At 37.8% G+C, this 18,034-nt stretch overlaps 1 protein-coding gene across 1 annotated transcript in view; it reads right to left on the bottom strand.

The window, feature by feature from the left end:
* Nucleotides 1–18,034, bottom strand: part of LOC115221601 — a 98,320-nt gene that overhangs the window by 65,391 nt on the left and 14,895 nt on the right. The window lies entirely within an intron of this gene.

Genomic DNA, 18,034 nt, shown 5'->3' with positions numbered 1-18,034 from the left:
CATGTTGCTTCTTCTGAAAAATTCCAGACAAAATGTCAATTGTGCAGAATGCGAATAAGTAAAAGTATTTCCGAGCTTCGAATTGTATCATGTTATAAATATCAGTTTAATAACACACATGTGTGGTTCGTACAGACAAGAAACTGTCGTCTGCAAAGCAAAATCTGGAAGTCATTAGTTTGCTTATTTATCTACCTATACTGTCTTTAGTTTCACCGTCAGTAGAATGTTTTAAAACAATAATGCTATTTGAATCTGAATTAAGGTCGGAATTTTAGCGTTGATATTAAGGTCGGAATTTAAGGGTTGATATTTAGTGCACGCAATCCTATAAACTACTTTCCTTCAAATTTTTTTACTTTCGTGGAATGAAGTAGGGCTGTAGTTTTTAGTTATTTATTTAGTAATAGTTGTAGTTCATCTAGTTCATTTTGTAAACTTGTTGCTATCACTGTGAAGTCTAAAGTAGTTAATGATAACCTCTATAACGCATTTAATGGCTGGAATACAATTGAATATTTCTTCGTTTTTCAGCCTTAGGCCAGCTCTGGTCCAGCAAAGACGTTTCACCCGTGAAATGTCCGTCTGCTTTTTCTTTCTCCAGACATAGTGTACATAGGTCTACATCATTCAACGTGTCGTTCCAAATTTCTAAGAAGATAGAATATGATATTTTTGGCAGGTAGTGCAACCATATAGCGAATTCGAACTGTGAATTATTCGGTTGGTTAATCGATAATCTAATTCACCCTGTCAATTACAACTATAGTTATTCCACATTACTTTTTGAATAGCTTAGTAAAGGTTAGCGCCCTTGACATTTTTGGACCTTCGAGACCAGTGGAAGGAAGGAATAAGTTATTCTCACACCGAAAACCTGACCTGTATGCTTGCAATGGAGTAGTTTCAGCTAAAAGCATCCGCAAAACGGGAACGCTAACTCCGACGGGCTTCCGTCATTTTCCGTCTTGCAAATTTCACTCAAAATGCTTTGGTCGACCCGAAGCTATGGTAGAATACACTTACTCACGCTACCGAGCGGTTGGATCAAATCCGGAAACGCATAGATACGAAGTGAACTTCTTAACCGTACAGGCACCATAAAATACGACGTATTGTTCTTTGTTATTCAAAGAAACTAAAGCAGCGAGCTTGCAGAATCGTAAGGTGCATCGGATAAAATGCTTGACAGCATTAGTGCCAACCCTTTGCGTTCTGAGTTCTAATTCTGCCTTGGCCAATTGCGCCTTTCATCCTTTTGCGATCGATAAAATAAAAAATCAGTCAAATACTGGTGTCGGTGTAATTGACTTATTCCCTCCCACAAAAAATATAGCTGACCTTGTGCCAAAAAATTGAAGCAATTATTCAGAAAGCTAATCTAACTGTTCCGCCAGTTCCTTACCATTTCTTCATTGGCACAATTCTCTGAGAGGCATGTAACAGCGAACACTTATTCACGAAGAACTGTCGCGTTGCCAAACACTTGGAGGCTTTCAGTTTCATGTATGTCACATTCCAGTTACGTGAGAGGTGTCAACATTCTCGAGCACAAGAGAAAAAAAAAAACACTCAAAGAACAAGGTAAGTGAAACGCATCAACTAGAAGTCGAAATTTCATTGCAAAACATTATTGCCACCACCACCACCACCACCACCACCACTACCACTATCATCATTATCACCATCACTAACATCACCCCACCACCACCAAGTGGTAGTGGTGAAACATACATGTTATATCATTTCTAACAGAGACACTCAACCTGAGATCTTTGGTAGTGTGTTGATGTTTAGCCCCAAGTTATCAATAATTGAACAGGTCTATGATCAAAGGCCTTCTAGCCTTAGCCGTCTTGTCTTATTCTTAAGTAAACTGCACTATTTTTGAAATAGCAGGGTATGATTAGAAGGAGATCTGGCTGTTATTTACTAGTAGGTTTAGCGAGCGTACAAAGGCTTTTGATGGAGATGGTGAAAGGGAGGAATAATCAGAGAAAATAATGAAGACATAGGAAAGATTTGTGTTGAAGTATATAGCCCCCTACGGAGTCATATTCCAATGGCATTAGCAATGTAAAAGAAGAAAAACAATGGGAAAACGAAACTGATTTGCATGTTTCTTTAGTCGATAGCTGACCTCTTAATTTTCGCTGTCTATAAAAAGAATATTTCTTGTTTGTTATTTATAAATTCTCTGGTTACTCAATATCCTTCTGTGATTAAAAATAAACCACACTTAGGAAACAATGCCACAGTGCTGGCAATGGAGATCTGCCCCAGGGGAATTATACATACATACATACATACATACATACACACATACATACATACATACGTACGTACGTACGTACATACAAACACAGACACACCTAAACATAGAGTCAGACACACACATTTGAAAGCTATGACAATGCAGTTTTAATAAAATAGTTTTAATATATCTTTAATAAATTTTCTACTCCAAAGAATCCTCTTCAAAAATTATAGCGGAACAGAGAAAGAAAGCGAAAGAAACAAATCACTATAATACAGTGTTTCTCTTTGTCTTTCTTTAAATGTATATATACATGCATATTTATTTTCAAGCATGCGTACGTAGATACGAAGGAAAAAAACGTAATTTAAGAGTATTATATATACTACACATGCAAAAACTAGAATACAATCCTCTATATAGGAATATACAGAGATGACGGGTTAGCTTGATCCTGCAATATGAGCGGATACAGCACTGACACTAATTAGCAAAACACTAACTAGTATATTTAAGGTAAGGCTGGGGAAGCTTTTTAGTGCGGCGGCCAAAAATTTCTCAAACAAAGATCCGCGGGCGGATCACAAGTTCTAACTCTTAAATCTGTGTAAATCTTGTATATATCTATGTATAATTCGATATACATTAATAAAGATAAGTTTAAAACATTAAATTAACACGTAACATTTTCATTAACGCCGCCATTGAATTTAGGATGTTTATATTACTTATGAGGTATTCTATATTTTTCAGCTAGAGTGTAGTTGGGTCTCAAGTGGGTGGTACAAACCTAGCAATATGTGTCTTATTGTGAAAATAAAATTTCCATCCAAATGGAAATTGCCGGACGATTTTTTGTTCGAGTCTAACCGTTTTAAGTCGTTGTGGAAACGCGACCTATGTCGCAAAGAGGCATACGAATATTGTATAAATTTTATAATTGAAAAATTTACTGTATTTTGTACATACGAGTATACCAGCCTGCGGGAGCAATTGTGCCCGTAGGCGGGGGTTTCCCCACCCCTGATTTAAGGAGTTCGACTAAAAATTACAACAAATACAAACTTAAAAAATAGTAAGCCTTCTAGATAATGTAATAGATTTAAATACAAGCACTCCGCCACCAAAATCCAAGAAGAGAAAAGCAATACATATTAAGGACTCTAATCATCCACCACTTATTCTGTTGGGTCTCTGTTGCCGAACCGCTACGTTGCGATTGTCATGAGGCGGTGGGGGACAAACACATACACAAAGACACACACCCACACACACCACACTCACACACACACAACACACACACACACACACCACACTCATACACACACCACATGCGCACGCACACACACACACACGCACGCACACACACACACACACACACACACATATATATATAACGGGATTCTTTCAATTTCCGCCTACCAAATCCACTCACAACGTTTTTGTCAGCCCAAGGCTATAATAAATGACACAGTGGGACTAAACATGAAAATATATATTATTGTAAATAAACATATTCACTCTGATTAAAACTTAAGTTCCTCTTCTTAACATTATTGTTCATCAGCAGAAAAAACTATTTCCCATTATCATTTATAATATGCATGCCATAATTATTTCAAAATGTGTTTTTCATAATATGGAAATGAAGCGAAACGAAACGATCCGTAACGAATATGCCGTTACTCTAAATACAACATTTTTAATGTTTGTAAACTTCATACGTAGGAGTTATTTGAAATTTGAGGAGGCGCATTCATAAACAACTATCTAACAAATTACATGAAGATTTATTTTCGAGGAGCAGTTTATGAAAATGCTCATTAAATACTTTAAAAAATCTATTGCTTGTTTCAGTCATTAGACTGCGGCCATGCCGAGGCACTGCCTTGAAGTGTTTTTGTCGAACAAATTGACATGAGAACTTATTTATTTTAAAGACTAGCACTTATTCTACCGATATCCTTTGCCGAACTGCTAACTTACGGAGACGTAGATACACCTAAACCGGTTGTCAAGCGGTGGTGGGACACACACACACACACACGCACACACGACGGGCTTCTTTCAGTTTCCGTCTACCAAATCCACTCAGTAAGATGAGGATTCCAACAGAATCAGGTATGCACCAGGTAGGGTCGGGTAATGTTTATGGTTCTGGCCTATGCTTGGTGAGAGTCGAAATATGAGATAGGATAATTCGGTTGTGTACACAAAGAAAACCAACCCTATGAGTATTTAGTGCCTAAGGGGTAGTCCAAGTTACGCTTTACTTTGAGCAGTGCGTTGTAGGTATACTCTAGGCTGTCCGACAAGTCGTAAAGTCCCTTGGTGTATTATAATCAAATGAATAATGACATATGATGGATAATTGTCAGCTCATTACACCTGTTTCTTACGTAAATTTTAACAGAAGAATAAGAACATTAAATCATTATAAAAGACCGTAATCATCAGATGTCTGTCGAGGCCTCGACAGACACATCCTTGCTGTATTCTTGGATATTCTTTTGTTTTATAAATTACCTCTCATCTGATGATTACGGTCTTTTATAAAGATGTAATGTTCTCATTCTTCTATTAAAAGATTACGTACGAAACAGCTGTAATGAGCTGACAATTAATTATCCATCCTATGTTATTATTCATTTGATTACATATATACGCGTGAGTGGCATAAATGATTCATACATATGCATATAAATACATATGTGACATAGATAATACATACAGATGTACGCCAGTTGAGTTCAATTCGTCTAAGTCGAAAGACGCCTGTTGTTATGTCCTGTTATTATTATTATTATTATTATTATTATTGTTTTTGTATTTATATTCGTGTAACATCGTCCGTTTTTCTGTCCTTGTTTCGTATACATTCGATCCTTTTCCCAAGAAATCTAATGCTCGTAGCTTAGTTTTTCCTTGGGGCTGGCCAAATCGGAGCAATCTCAAGATTAATCAACCGAAATTGCGAGGATGATCCGGTTCTTGACTGAAGATTAGAGGCTTCGAATGACCCGTCCGTGTTTTTTGTATCGTCTATTTGAATGTTTTGCGTTCTTGTCCCATTTTGTATTTTTATATATATATAAATACACACGTACATATATGTGTGTATGTGTGTGTGTGTGTGTGTGTGTGTGTGTGTGTGTCTTCGTGCTTGTCTTTGTCCCCCCCCCCGCTTTACAACTGTTTCTGGTTAGTTTAAATTCTCCGTAATCAATCGGTTACACAAAAGTGACCTTTAGAATAAAGCCCAGACTTAAAATTAAATAGCAGGTCGATTGTTTAGCCTTCAGGGAGGTGCCCCAGCGTGGCCACAGTTCAATGGCTGAAAGACGTAAAAGAGAGATAAAAGATATTGTAAGTGATATAGAGAGAGAACTAAAAAGTAGCGGAAGTAAAACAACAGCAATGTTACCATATATTCCGGAACACACATCTTAAAACACATTTCTTTTTGTTTATTATGATATCCTAATTAAAAGAATTCCATTGGCTGCTTAGGTCGGTCGGTCGGTCGGTCGGCTGGTCGGTAGAGGGTTGTAAAAGATGGTAGCAAGGGAGGAGAGAATAGAAGTGTGAAAATTTATTTTCAGATTTAATCAAGACATTTTTATGAAACAAAGAATTTGAACACTTCATGTGTGTTTCTTTTGTCTAGATTGTTGAAAGACTATCTGGCTAGCAGCCAAGTGCGGCACAAATTCGCGCATAACCGACACATATACACAGGCACGCATACTCACTCGCACATGTATACACACATATTATGTGTGTGTGTGTGTGTGTGTGTGTGTGTGTGTGTGTGTGTGTGTGTCTGTGTGAGTCTGTGTGTGTATTCTTTTACTAGTTTCAGTCAATAGACTGTGGTCATGCTGGGGCACTGCCTTTATCAGTTTATATACACGGTATGTATGTATATATTATGTATGTTTGTACCTGTGTGTGTGTGGTGTGTGTGTGTGTGTGTGTGTGTGTTTGTGTACAACAAAATTCTGCATCACAGGCACAATAGTCCCCTGAACAACTTGCCGTAACGCGAAACTTATTTTCCCATTGATTTTCATTCTTAAAGTGATAATGCGTTCTGACGGATGTTTTCGAAAACAAAAAGAAGAAACAAGAAAAGAAAAGAAAAAAGAAAAAAAAACTGCAAATCAGGCTACTTTTATTTATGAAAATAAGAATTTCTAAGTACAATATGTATCAAAAAAATATTTGATAAATAAGAATTGTAATATCATAATAGGATAAGTTCTCACCCCCAAAATATGGTTACTATGTGAGGGTTGGTGATTGTGGAATGAAAGTTACCAAGAAGATGAGGGACGCTATCTTCTATCTGTTTGTTTATCCTCATCAACATCTACTTTAGAAGCGAAAAACTTATTTAAAAATTGTTTGAAGTTTATAGCAGACCTCTGCTCATTGTAAGCTTCTGTTGTAATTTTAATGTTACGTTCACAATTATGCTTGTTATCAACAAAATCTTGCCAAATTTTTAGAAATATTCTTTGCACTAAATTTAAGTAGATTTAATGGAATTTCCATACTCTCATTTTTTGTTCATCAGCTCCTCGTTAGATTAACTTTCTCCATGGGGCACTCGTAACTCAAAAATATCATTCTTTATGACTTCTTCAAACCTTACATTATTTGGAAGTGTCACAATATCTTTCCGAATTTGATGTAAACTTTCTGCTTGTGGAAAACTTGTAAGGTCACGGATACAGCCTGGCCAAATGTTTCCCAAGCACCATTCAAAGTTGATTGTTGCACTTCTTATGAACCAGCGATGCTGTCCAAAGTGTCGATTATGATGAACTTCTTTAAGAAGTCTCTAACTCTAGGTTTGTCTACCCTGTCAATCACTTTCATAAGATGTTTGAAACTTCTTAGATAATATGCCTTCAAGTTAGCTGGAGCAAAGAAGTTGTTTACTAGTGGGTATATTCTACTCTCACATTATTTGAAAGCCCTTAAGTTCATTGGATAGCTTAGTACATTATCTAAAAGGAGCATTACATTGATGGCCTTATGATTAGTATTGTAATTTGCTGCAGTAGAACAAATAAAATGTGCGCAAACCACTCTTGGAAGAGGCTCTTAGTCATCTACAACTTGTTATTTTAACGCCAAATCAGAAGTAAATTTGACTTTGCGTAGCCTGATAGTCTTCGGATTTTCGAAATGATACACGCGTAGGGACTTTGACATTATATCATTAGGGGTATTTCCTCCTGGGAAACGCATCAGAGGATTTTCCGAAGCTTTAAATCATAGTGTTGATTTTTCTCGCGATTAGAAGGTCTAGCAGGCATGACCTTCCAGAAAAGTTCAGGCTCATTAACATTATACACTTGGTCTGGTGTGTAGCTCCCTTCAATTTTTTTCAGCTGTTAAGGATAACAGCCTCTAAATCAGAAGTGGCAGCTTCACCAGTCATTTATAAAAAGAAAAAAAAATATTGGAAGTTTCGCCTTTTTCTTCAAATCATCATAAAAAATTTGGCTTTTTATTTTAATTACCACCATGCTTATCGACTCATTACGTTGAATCTGACCCTCGATCCGCGTAAAACGATGTTCTGCATATGGTGGGACTGGGAAGGGATTATCCATTACGAATTGCTTGAACGGAATCAAACGTTCAATGCGGAATTCTATGTTCAACAGAAAGAACTACCCAACACGGCTATTCAAGAGAAAATACCTAATCGTCAGTATGGAGTTCTTCTGCTGCACGACAATGCCTGCCCTCATATCGCCAATATGACCAAGGAAGCCATTCAAACGCATGGCTGGGAAGTGCTGCCACACCCGCCGTACTCTCTTGATTTGGTACCAACGGATTTCCACCTCTTTCGATTTCTTTCAAATGCTATGCGCGGAGTTTCGTTCAATACTGATGCAGAATTGAGAACTTGGCTGGATCAATTTTTCGAGTCGGAATCGAGTGATTTCTACCAACGAGGTATTGAAAATCTTGTTGAACGTTGAGAAGTTGTAAGCAACAAGGGTGAATACATTATTGATTAATTAGTTGTTAATTTTTTTATTAAACCTTTCAAAATTTAATTTAAAAAAAAAAAACAGCGGGAACTAAGTTTCCAGCCTAATATGAGTGAGGCGTCTGTAAGCATTCACTGTCTATGAGAATGTATTTTATTTTTTTTTTACTTGTTTCAGTTATTTGACTGTGGCCATGCTGGAGCACCGCCTTTAGTCGACCAAATCGACCCCCAGGACTTATTCTTTGTAAGCCCAGTACTTATTCTATCGGTCTCTTTTGCCGAATCGCGAAGTTACGGGGGACATAAACACTCCAGCATCGGTTGTCAAGCGATATTGGGGGGGACAAGTACAGACACACAAACATACACACACACACGTATATACGACGGGCTTCTTTCAGTTTCCGTCTACCAAATCCACTCACAAGGCTTTGGTTGTCCCGAGGCTATAGTAGAAGACACTTGCCTAAGGTGCCACGCAGTAGGAATGAACCCGGAACCATGTAGTTCGTAAGCAAGCTACTTACCACACAGCCATTCTTAGGCCTATAATAACTATTTCTAATTTAGGCACACGGCCAGAAATTGTTGTTGCTGGTGGTGGTGGTGATGATGATGATGTGGTTTGGCTCCAAGTCGGTTTTGATCAAGCAGACTTTTGATCAAAATTATTCCCTTTTTGATTTTAACCAATAGTCTACATCGGACAACATTATCCGATATGTTTTTATTTAGGAGCGAACGAACAAATTTGAGGGAGATTTTGGGTGCTATATTTAACAAGTCGTATAACCACGTAGTGACTACCATGGTGGCCAGCGTATAAGGAATGAGTACAAGCTGTGTCTATACAAATGAGACCTCTATATGAATAGATAAGGAAATTAAACTTCATATATATATATATATGTATAGGGTGTGGTTAAGATAAGATTCTGTCAGTAGAGGATACTCAAGAAACAATTGTATATTCAAGTAATTATTTATAATTATGTTTTTAGGACTGTAATAGAGGGGGAAGACAGCAATTAATTTTGGATATCATACGTCATTGAATATTTGAATATTTGAAACATTTCTTTACTATAGGCGCAGGAGTGGCTGTATTGTAAGTGACTTGCTTACCAACCACATGGTTCCGGATTCAGTCCCATTGCGTGACACTTTGGGCAAGTGTGTTCTACTATAGCCACGAGTCGACCAAAGCCTTGTGAATGGATTTGGTAGACGGAAACTGAAAGAAGTCCGTCATAACTTCTTTATGTTTATCATATCAAAACCCCTGCACGATGTCTTTAAACTATTTTCTTTCCTTCGCCATTGCTTCGTTGCCAAATTGTTTTGGCGCCTTTTTCTCCCAGCCTCTCTGATTCCTTCTCTCCCTCTCTCTCTTGGTCACTGCTTCTTCTCTGATTCCTTCTCTCCCTCTCTCTCGGTCACTGCTTCTGTCCACGCCTTCCACCCTCCTTGGTCCCCTCTCTCTCTTACCCCCTTCTCTCTCTTACCCCCTTCTCTCTCTTACCCTCTTGCGACTTGCTGCCTCAGCCATTCTGTTTCCATCGGCCGCTTGGTCAACATGTGTCTTATCACCGAAAAGGTAATTATTTTTCCACGCTTGCTGATATTGTTTTTGTGTCTCTCTTTTTGTCTCAAAGCCGTAGGGCGCCTGTGTCATCCATGTTTTTAACCGTTACTGTCTCCCAAAAAGATTTTTCGTTTCATGTTCGTCTCTGTTGCGTTGCATTCTTTCCTTCTGTGGCTGGCTGATTCAGAGCGGATCTCAGAATTAAACAGCCGAAATCTGCTTGTTCCACGTCCTCGCGTTGTTGTGTTTTCTCTTTGTGTTTTCATGTTTGGATTAACTATATATATATATATATAGTTAATCCAAACATGAAAACACAAAGAGAAAACACAACAACGCGAGGACGTGGAACAAGTATAGTGTTATTGGACGCCCAGGAAAGGAAAGAAAGAAGGAGGATTTAACGTTTCGAGCGGAGCACTTCGTCAGAAACATAGGAAAAGGAAAGATCCAAGGAAGGGAAGACGGAGGAAAAAATAATCGCCAACGATACACACGCGGTCACATATCTATCTATCTATCTATCTATCTATCTATCTATCTATCTATCTATCTATCTATCTATCTATCTATCTGTGTGTGTGTGTGTGTGTGTGTGTGTATGTTTGTGTGTCTGTGCTTGTCCTCTCACTATCGCATGACAACCGATGTTGGCGTGTCTACACCTCCGTAAACTAGCGGTTCAGCAAAAAGAGAATAAGTACTAGGCTTACAAAGAATAACTCCTGGGGTCGATTTGCTCGACTAAAGGCGGTGCTCCTGCACCGTCAAATGATTGAAACAAGTAAACGAATAAAAGATTACTATAATGTCAAATGTAACGCAATTTGTAAAGAGCAATTAGTTAGGGTTGCCAAACGTCATCAAACATTTTAAATATTTATTATACTTTTATCTTTTACATGTTTCAGTCGTTGGATTGCGGCCAAACTGGAGCATGAAGTGTTTCAGCCGAACAAATAGATCCTAGTATTCTTTTAAAGCCAGGTACTTATTCTTTTGGATCGCTTTTTCCGAACCGCTAAGTTAACGTCAAGGACGTAAACAAATCAAAACCGTTTGTCAAATGGTGGCAGAACACACACGACGAGCTTCTTTCAGTTTCTATCTACTAACTCCACTCATAAGGCTCTGTTCGACCCAGGGCTATTATAGAAGACGCTTATACGAGGTGCTGCGTAGTGGTACTGAACTCAAGACTACATGATTAAGAAGCAAGAGTCTTGGAAAAAAACAGCCACGCTTACACCAGCTCGCTTTTGGTGTTGTTTTTATCGGATACATATTTGTAGTAACGCCTGGTTCTAGACGCCATTGTGGAACATTCATCCACGCATACGCATAGAATTAGAGCTTTCCGGAGATCTGACGGAAGCCCGTTATGCGCATGCGCAATCATCATCAGCAGCTAGGCTTGACCACCCATCCATCCTCTTCTGCCCCGGCTTCTGACCAGATAGGACGCAACTTAGACCAGCTCCTTGGAGCTGGAATTCTGACGGCGAGCGACATTGCGAGTCTGTGAAAATGCCTTTGTATTTTTGTGTCTAACTACCAACCCAGCTGCTTCCGCACCAAGGCGTCCAGGCTACCGATGTCCAGGGATGAAATGTTTATTCATGCGAAATAAATTATTATTGTTATTTGTTCGAAGAGATCGTGTCCTCGCCCTTTTCCTTCTATGAACTGTGCGTGGAATTGTGAAGCACCCAATCAGTGCCAACTCATTTCCTACAATTGGTGACCCCAACTGAGAACATTAGCAGCCAAATCTCTAACCAGCGGCCGTTTTCACAATGGTGAAAGAAAAGACGGAGCTCATCAACTAACGCCGAAATCACACACTTCTGTCTATGCTCGCGCTATTTCTCTCATCCAACATCGAGATGCAACGATAAAGTCAGAGGAAAAAAGACTAACACCAACACTACGCGGTCATAATCAGGGCTGTGGAGTTATTTTCTTTCAGACACGTGACACATTTCCTACATATATATATAGGTTAAAACATACTGTTTTAGAAACATAACAGCGTTCTTGATAGATGCCGTATCACTCTTTCTATGAAATCATTCCGATACTGAAAACTATCAAGTAGCTCCCTCGCTTTACGGTAATGCACATACAGCATATCTGTTTCTTTTTTATGTCTGTCACTACACTAAGTCTAGAAAGTGAGTGTAAAAAACAGGGCCAAACTAGCACGAAAGTCAGTTGATAGGAAAAGCGATCTCTACACCACAGGGGAATTTAGATATTAAATGTATGATTATTATGCTCAAAATATATATCCAGATAGATATGTATCTGCAATTTGAATAATCTAAAAGGAAAAAACCCAATAAATAGAAGATACACTAATTTGGTCATCCGTGAATTTAGGACATAACTTTCACCTTTGTCACTCTGCATTTAGTATAAAATTTTTTTCGGCTGGTGAAGAATATTCTTTCTGAATTTATGGTTGTAATTAACTTGTTTATCATAGGTTTAAAACATCTTGTACAAGGATCTGCTTTTTGTTATTGCTGTTATACGCACATAAGTACGCATATACAAACACACACATATATATGCATATGAGTATGTATGTATTTACACACACACACACACACACACACACACACACACACACACAGTGTTTGTTTCTGGGTGTGTGTCCATCTGCCTATCTATCTCCCAACCTACTTTTTTTTTTTTTACTTTTTACTTGTTTCAGTCATGTGACTGTGGCCATGCTGGAGCACCGCCTTTAGTCGAGCAAATCGACCCCAGGACTTGTTCTTTGTAAGCCTAGTACTTATTCTATCGGTCTCTTTTGCCGAACCGCTAAGTTACGGGGACGTAAACACACCAGCATCGGTTGTCAAGCGATGTTGGGGGGGACAAACGCAGACACACAAACATATACACACACATACATATATATATACATATATACGACGGGCTTCTTTCAGTTTCCGTCTACCAAATCCACTCACAAGGATTTGGTCGGCCCGAGGCTATAGTAGAAAACACTTGCCCAAGGTGCCACGCAGTGGGACTGAACCCGGAACCATGTGGTTGGTAAACAAGCTACTTATCACACAGCCACTCCTACGCCTATGTATTATTTTATAATTCTTTCCTAATTGCTAAACAAAAGCGCTACTCACTGTAGCTAAGGAATTTGTTACTAGCTGATTAGTTGTTAAAAGCCTACATACTATTAAAAGCTGTTTACTTCTTTTGTTAAACATTAAATGTGACAGCATACGGACATACGCTCCAATGTTATTATAAGAAGGATCGCGAAATGCTCAAAGGCTTAATTGTTAATTGCAAGCAAAATTATTCGTTCCTATATCTTAAACAACCGAAAAAACAAAACAAAACAAAAAACAAACAAACAAAAAAAGACAAAACAGCTGGCAAATATCTATATTTAAGGGTCATGCAGAGATGAGTCTGCACGAAAAAAAAACCCCCATATAGTTAAGTGTGGGCTAATATGAAATGAGCAAAAGATTAATTCGTAAATAAAATAAAAACCATTAGTGTTAATGATAATTCTTGTCAAAAACTGCAAGGAAGGTGATTCCGAAATCCAAATTGATCAAAATTTGAATTAGCGTGGAGTTTACAATGGAGAGTAGTCCTAATCTTTATGAAGTATGGGGATAACTCAGGACATGTTTCGGTCACAGCAAACCTCTTCAGCAAAGTATAATCTCATCCGTACTTACCAAATTTTAGAATAATTGTGAGATTGTTCCGAATTTTAATGGAAAAAGTAAAAACAAAAATAAGGCATTCACTAATTCGGCAATTAACGTATTTGCTTAGTCGTTATATGTTTCTGGTAAGTACAATTCAAATAAACTTGACTAAGGAAGTGTCATAAAACTGAAACATATCCGAAACGACATTTGAACCGCTATAAAATAACAGACAAATTCCTTCAGATTACACATTTTGTCGTCATTAAACAGGATACATCAGACAACATAGTTGGGAATATATAAAAAAAAAAACCACAAAAAAACAAAACAAAACAAAACAACAGCAAAAACATAACAAACAAAAAGTGAGATGATCAAGGCAAGAATGCTCTTTGATCTTTTCATAGTTTGTAAGACTAGTGGGCAGAAGGAAAGTGGTTTAATTTTCCGACAAGGGACCCGGCACGAAAGTCTGGAAGGCAATGGGACAGCACTAAAAGCAGCCAAAGACCTCACAGACATGTTGGGGATAGTGGTGTTAAACTGGGTGACGGGGTTAAGTCAGCCTCAGCTTATATCGGTCAGTCTGATCTGAGACTAAGAATAACATCGACGACGACGACGATGACCACGCCGACGACAACAATGATAACTTTATCAGTAGCATTTGCAATAACCAGTGGCGCAAACAAACTATGTGCTATTCAGGACAGCCTTTAAGTTTGCCGCTCTAAGCCTATACCGTCCCGTACAGCAGATCCAAAAGTGCCGCACCACAAAAAGCTACTGGCAATCATTGTTTTAATTTTTGTGATATCTGTTCATCTGTAACATAATTTCCGGTTTGGCTCTTAATAATAGCAGCAGCAACAGCCTTCCAAGAATTTGGACCTAGAGATCTCCATTTCCAGCGACTTCGAGGGTCACCTTCCAGTGGTGTCGGGCGTCAACGAAGAACCCACGACTACAACAAGACGACCAAAGTTTTTTTTTTCCAAGGTCTGGGGCCTCCCGCCCCTAAGCCCTAGACCATCACCTAATCACCCTTACCCGTCTTGTTGCTTAACAACAACAACAACAACAGCAGCAGCAACAACATACGGTTTAAAAGTTAATTTTGAAATTTCCCGTTACTGATTTATTACTTTCATAATTTATTTTGTCGCTAATTGCCTGTACTTATCACGTATAGTAAACGAGCCAGCAAAGGAAATTGTAAGTGGTTGATCGATTTGCTCACTCCAATCACGCCATGCCGTTTTCACAAAACGAAGCAAAGAATGGACAATATTGTCTTCGATAATAAATAAAGAAATAAGAGTGAATGATCACATGTATAACGTCTATGATTTTAGATCTGCTGGATAAGGGTTGACATGGTGTTAAACACAATAACCGTGTATAGTAAATTCTGTTAAAAATAGCAGCGAAAATTCCATGTACCATCATATCTTATCATCTTCAAAACAAAAACCAAAAAACAACAACAGCAACAAAACAAAACAAAACAAATCAAAGACAAGAAAGCGAATATATTACTGGATGTCCTAGAAACATTGTTGGCAAATAAAATTGGATGGTCATATCAGGAATGCCTCGATCAGATGTCTGTTTGATAACTGGTCTCGCCTATGCAACAATAGTAAGAAAACTCGTTGATCTTGGACGACCAATTTTTATCTGAAGACGAAAATCTACGAAGAAAGGAAAAAGATAACACAAGTTTTCAGGGCGAAAGTTTGACACATAATGCGAGTGTTTTCCCGTTCTTTTGTTTTTGTTTTTGACTTTGACTGAATTTCAACGAAAGTTCTATTTATTTACTTTTTTGAAAACTGGATTCCTTTTCTGGTAAAATAAAACGAAGGAAGCATTGTGAATAGATTAAAATTTCCAGGAGTCCGACTTACAACCGATACTGATTGTCGCCCCAGTTTCCTAAAACGTATGTTTTATCGTCCATACAGCATACAGCGACTGACTCACTCAGTCACACACACACACACACACACACACACACACGTAAATACTATGCACAGTGAGATCGACACGTATGTGTTCGTATCATAAATGTCTGTTATGATAATAGTCATAAACAACAGCATTCATTTAAGAATTTAAGTAATTATGTCTACCAGCAACATGCAAGCATAAAAAGTGTATGTGTGTGTGCATACATACATATGCACACAGTCACACACCACACAGAAACACATACATTATATATATATATATATATATATATATATATATATATATATATTATATATAATACAAAATGGGGCAAGAACGCAAGACATCCGGACAACTAGGTGATACAAAGAAAACAAGGACGGGTCATTCGAAGTTTTCTATCTTCAGTCAAGAACCAGATTATCCTCGCAATTTCGGCTGATTATTCTTGAGATTGCTCCAATCTGGCCAGCCCCAAGGAAAAACTAAGCTAAGAGCATTACATTCCTTGGAAGAAAGCAGCGAATGTATACAAAAACGGACAATGTTACACAAATATAAATACAATAAAAAATACAATAAAAATAATAACAGGACATAACAACAGGTGTCTTTCGACCTGTTCCATTTTGTATTTTATATATATATATAGCGGCGTACGTAAACTTTGTTATCTTTTATATATATATACATATAATTATTTCAAGGATATAAATACCTTTTAAACGGATGTCAGCATCCAGGTTCCCCGGTTTTATCCAGTGTACCAGTGAAATACTAAACGATATTAACTTCACATTAATGGATATGGGTATATTACCATTTATGTATAAGAAAAGAAAATGCAGTTCCTTTTTCTATCGAGTTCTGACCATGACGAAATGTTCAGTTAACTGTTTAGTATGAATCTTTTAGTTTTTCTAATTTGAATTAATTGGTCATGGAAACGATTGTAGGATCTATGAGTTTGATATTGTTCAAAATTACATTTGTTTCAATAAATTGATGTCTGCACATCAATTTCTCCATTTTCTTTTTCTTATAACCGAAGAGATGGTGTTGTGGATTTCCACTTTGGCATCCGAAACTCAGAGTTTTATCTTGGCTATTGAATAATTGTCACATATTATTTTACAGATGAATTTCCTCTATTTACATAATATTGAGGTCTCTTTCTTTCTTTTGTTATCTTACCGTTTTTATCTATCTATATATATATTGTCGCAAGATGAATCCTCACAAGAGATTACTCTGAGTTTCTTGTGGCCGATCTTCGGCGATAAAAATGTAACATTTTGAATCTTCAGTTTCCAGTTATTACACAACTCAACAGGTATTTTTATGTTAGGACATTTTTGTCCGATTTGAAGGCTTTTTGATGTACTGGATACCAAAATGTAATTTATTTTTTATCATCACGTCTAGATTTTAAGGTACCCAAAATCTGCAATTTTTGCAATTTTCCTCATTTTTCAGAAAACATTTTTACCTGTGAAATTTAATACGAGTGTTTATTATGATTTATGTATTACATTGACCCCTGTTTTAATTACTCACTCTACAAGACTAGCAGAGAAATACGAAGCTATGAAAGCAACGCTAGAGAAAATGAAATACCACAGTCATCAATAGGTGATATGCGTAGACTTTAAGATGGTCAATTTTCTCCCGAGACAAAAAAGTGGCTACACCAAATATCCATGCTTTTTATGCATGTGGGATAAGAAAGTCAGTAGAAAATATTGGGTGATCTAAGAATGGTCGCAGTAAACATTAGTTCCAGAGTCTCTTAATGTAGATGAATAGTATTTAGTTCAACTAGGAAAAGCTATCCTACCTCCACTTCGTATCAAACTTGGCATTATGAAGCACTGGATAAAGATGGACCATGCTTTCATTACACCCATATAGACGAATGAATTCGTATTTTCCCTCCAAGATAGGCGCAGGAGTGGCTGTGTGGTAAGTAGCTTGCTTACCAACCACACGGTTCCGGGTTCAGTCCCACTACGTGACACCTTGGGCAAGTGTCTTCTGCTTTAACCCCGGGCCGACCAATGCCTTGTGAGTGGATTTGGTAGACGGAAACTGAAAGAAGCCCATCGTATATATGTATATATATGTATGTATGTGTATATGTTTGTGTGTCTGTGTTTGTTAACCGATGCTGGTGTGCTTACGTCCCCGTCACCTAGCGGTTCGGCAAAAAGAGACCGATAGAATAAGTACTGGGCTTACAAAGAATAAGTCCCGGGGTCGATTTGCTCGACTAAAGGTGGTGCTCCAGTATGGCCGCAGTCAAATGACTGAAACAAGTAAAAGAGTAAGATTACCATGTGTGTCACAAAATAGCGATGGATATATGGATTTGGATGTGCTGACTATCTTCTGTAATCTCCGATGGCGCGGGATCGAGATGCAAGAGGTTGGTCAATAGTATTTGCGAATCTATAATTGATTGGATTGTTGTGCTGATGACGGGAATGCGCTCTTTATAATTCTAACCCAGAAACGCGTCC

This window comes from Octopus sinensis, linkage group LG18 (genome assembly GCF_006345805.1).
Source record: "Octopus sinensis linkage group LG18, ASM634580v1, whole genome shotgun sequence".
NCBI classification, from domain to species: domain Eukaryota; kingdom Metazoa; phylum Mollusca; class Cephalopoda; order Octopoda; family Octopodidae; genus Octopus; species Octopus sinensis.
The sequence above is the reverse complement of the archived record's forward strand: the minus strand, read 5'-3'. Positions and strand labels throughout refer to the sequence as shown.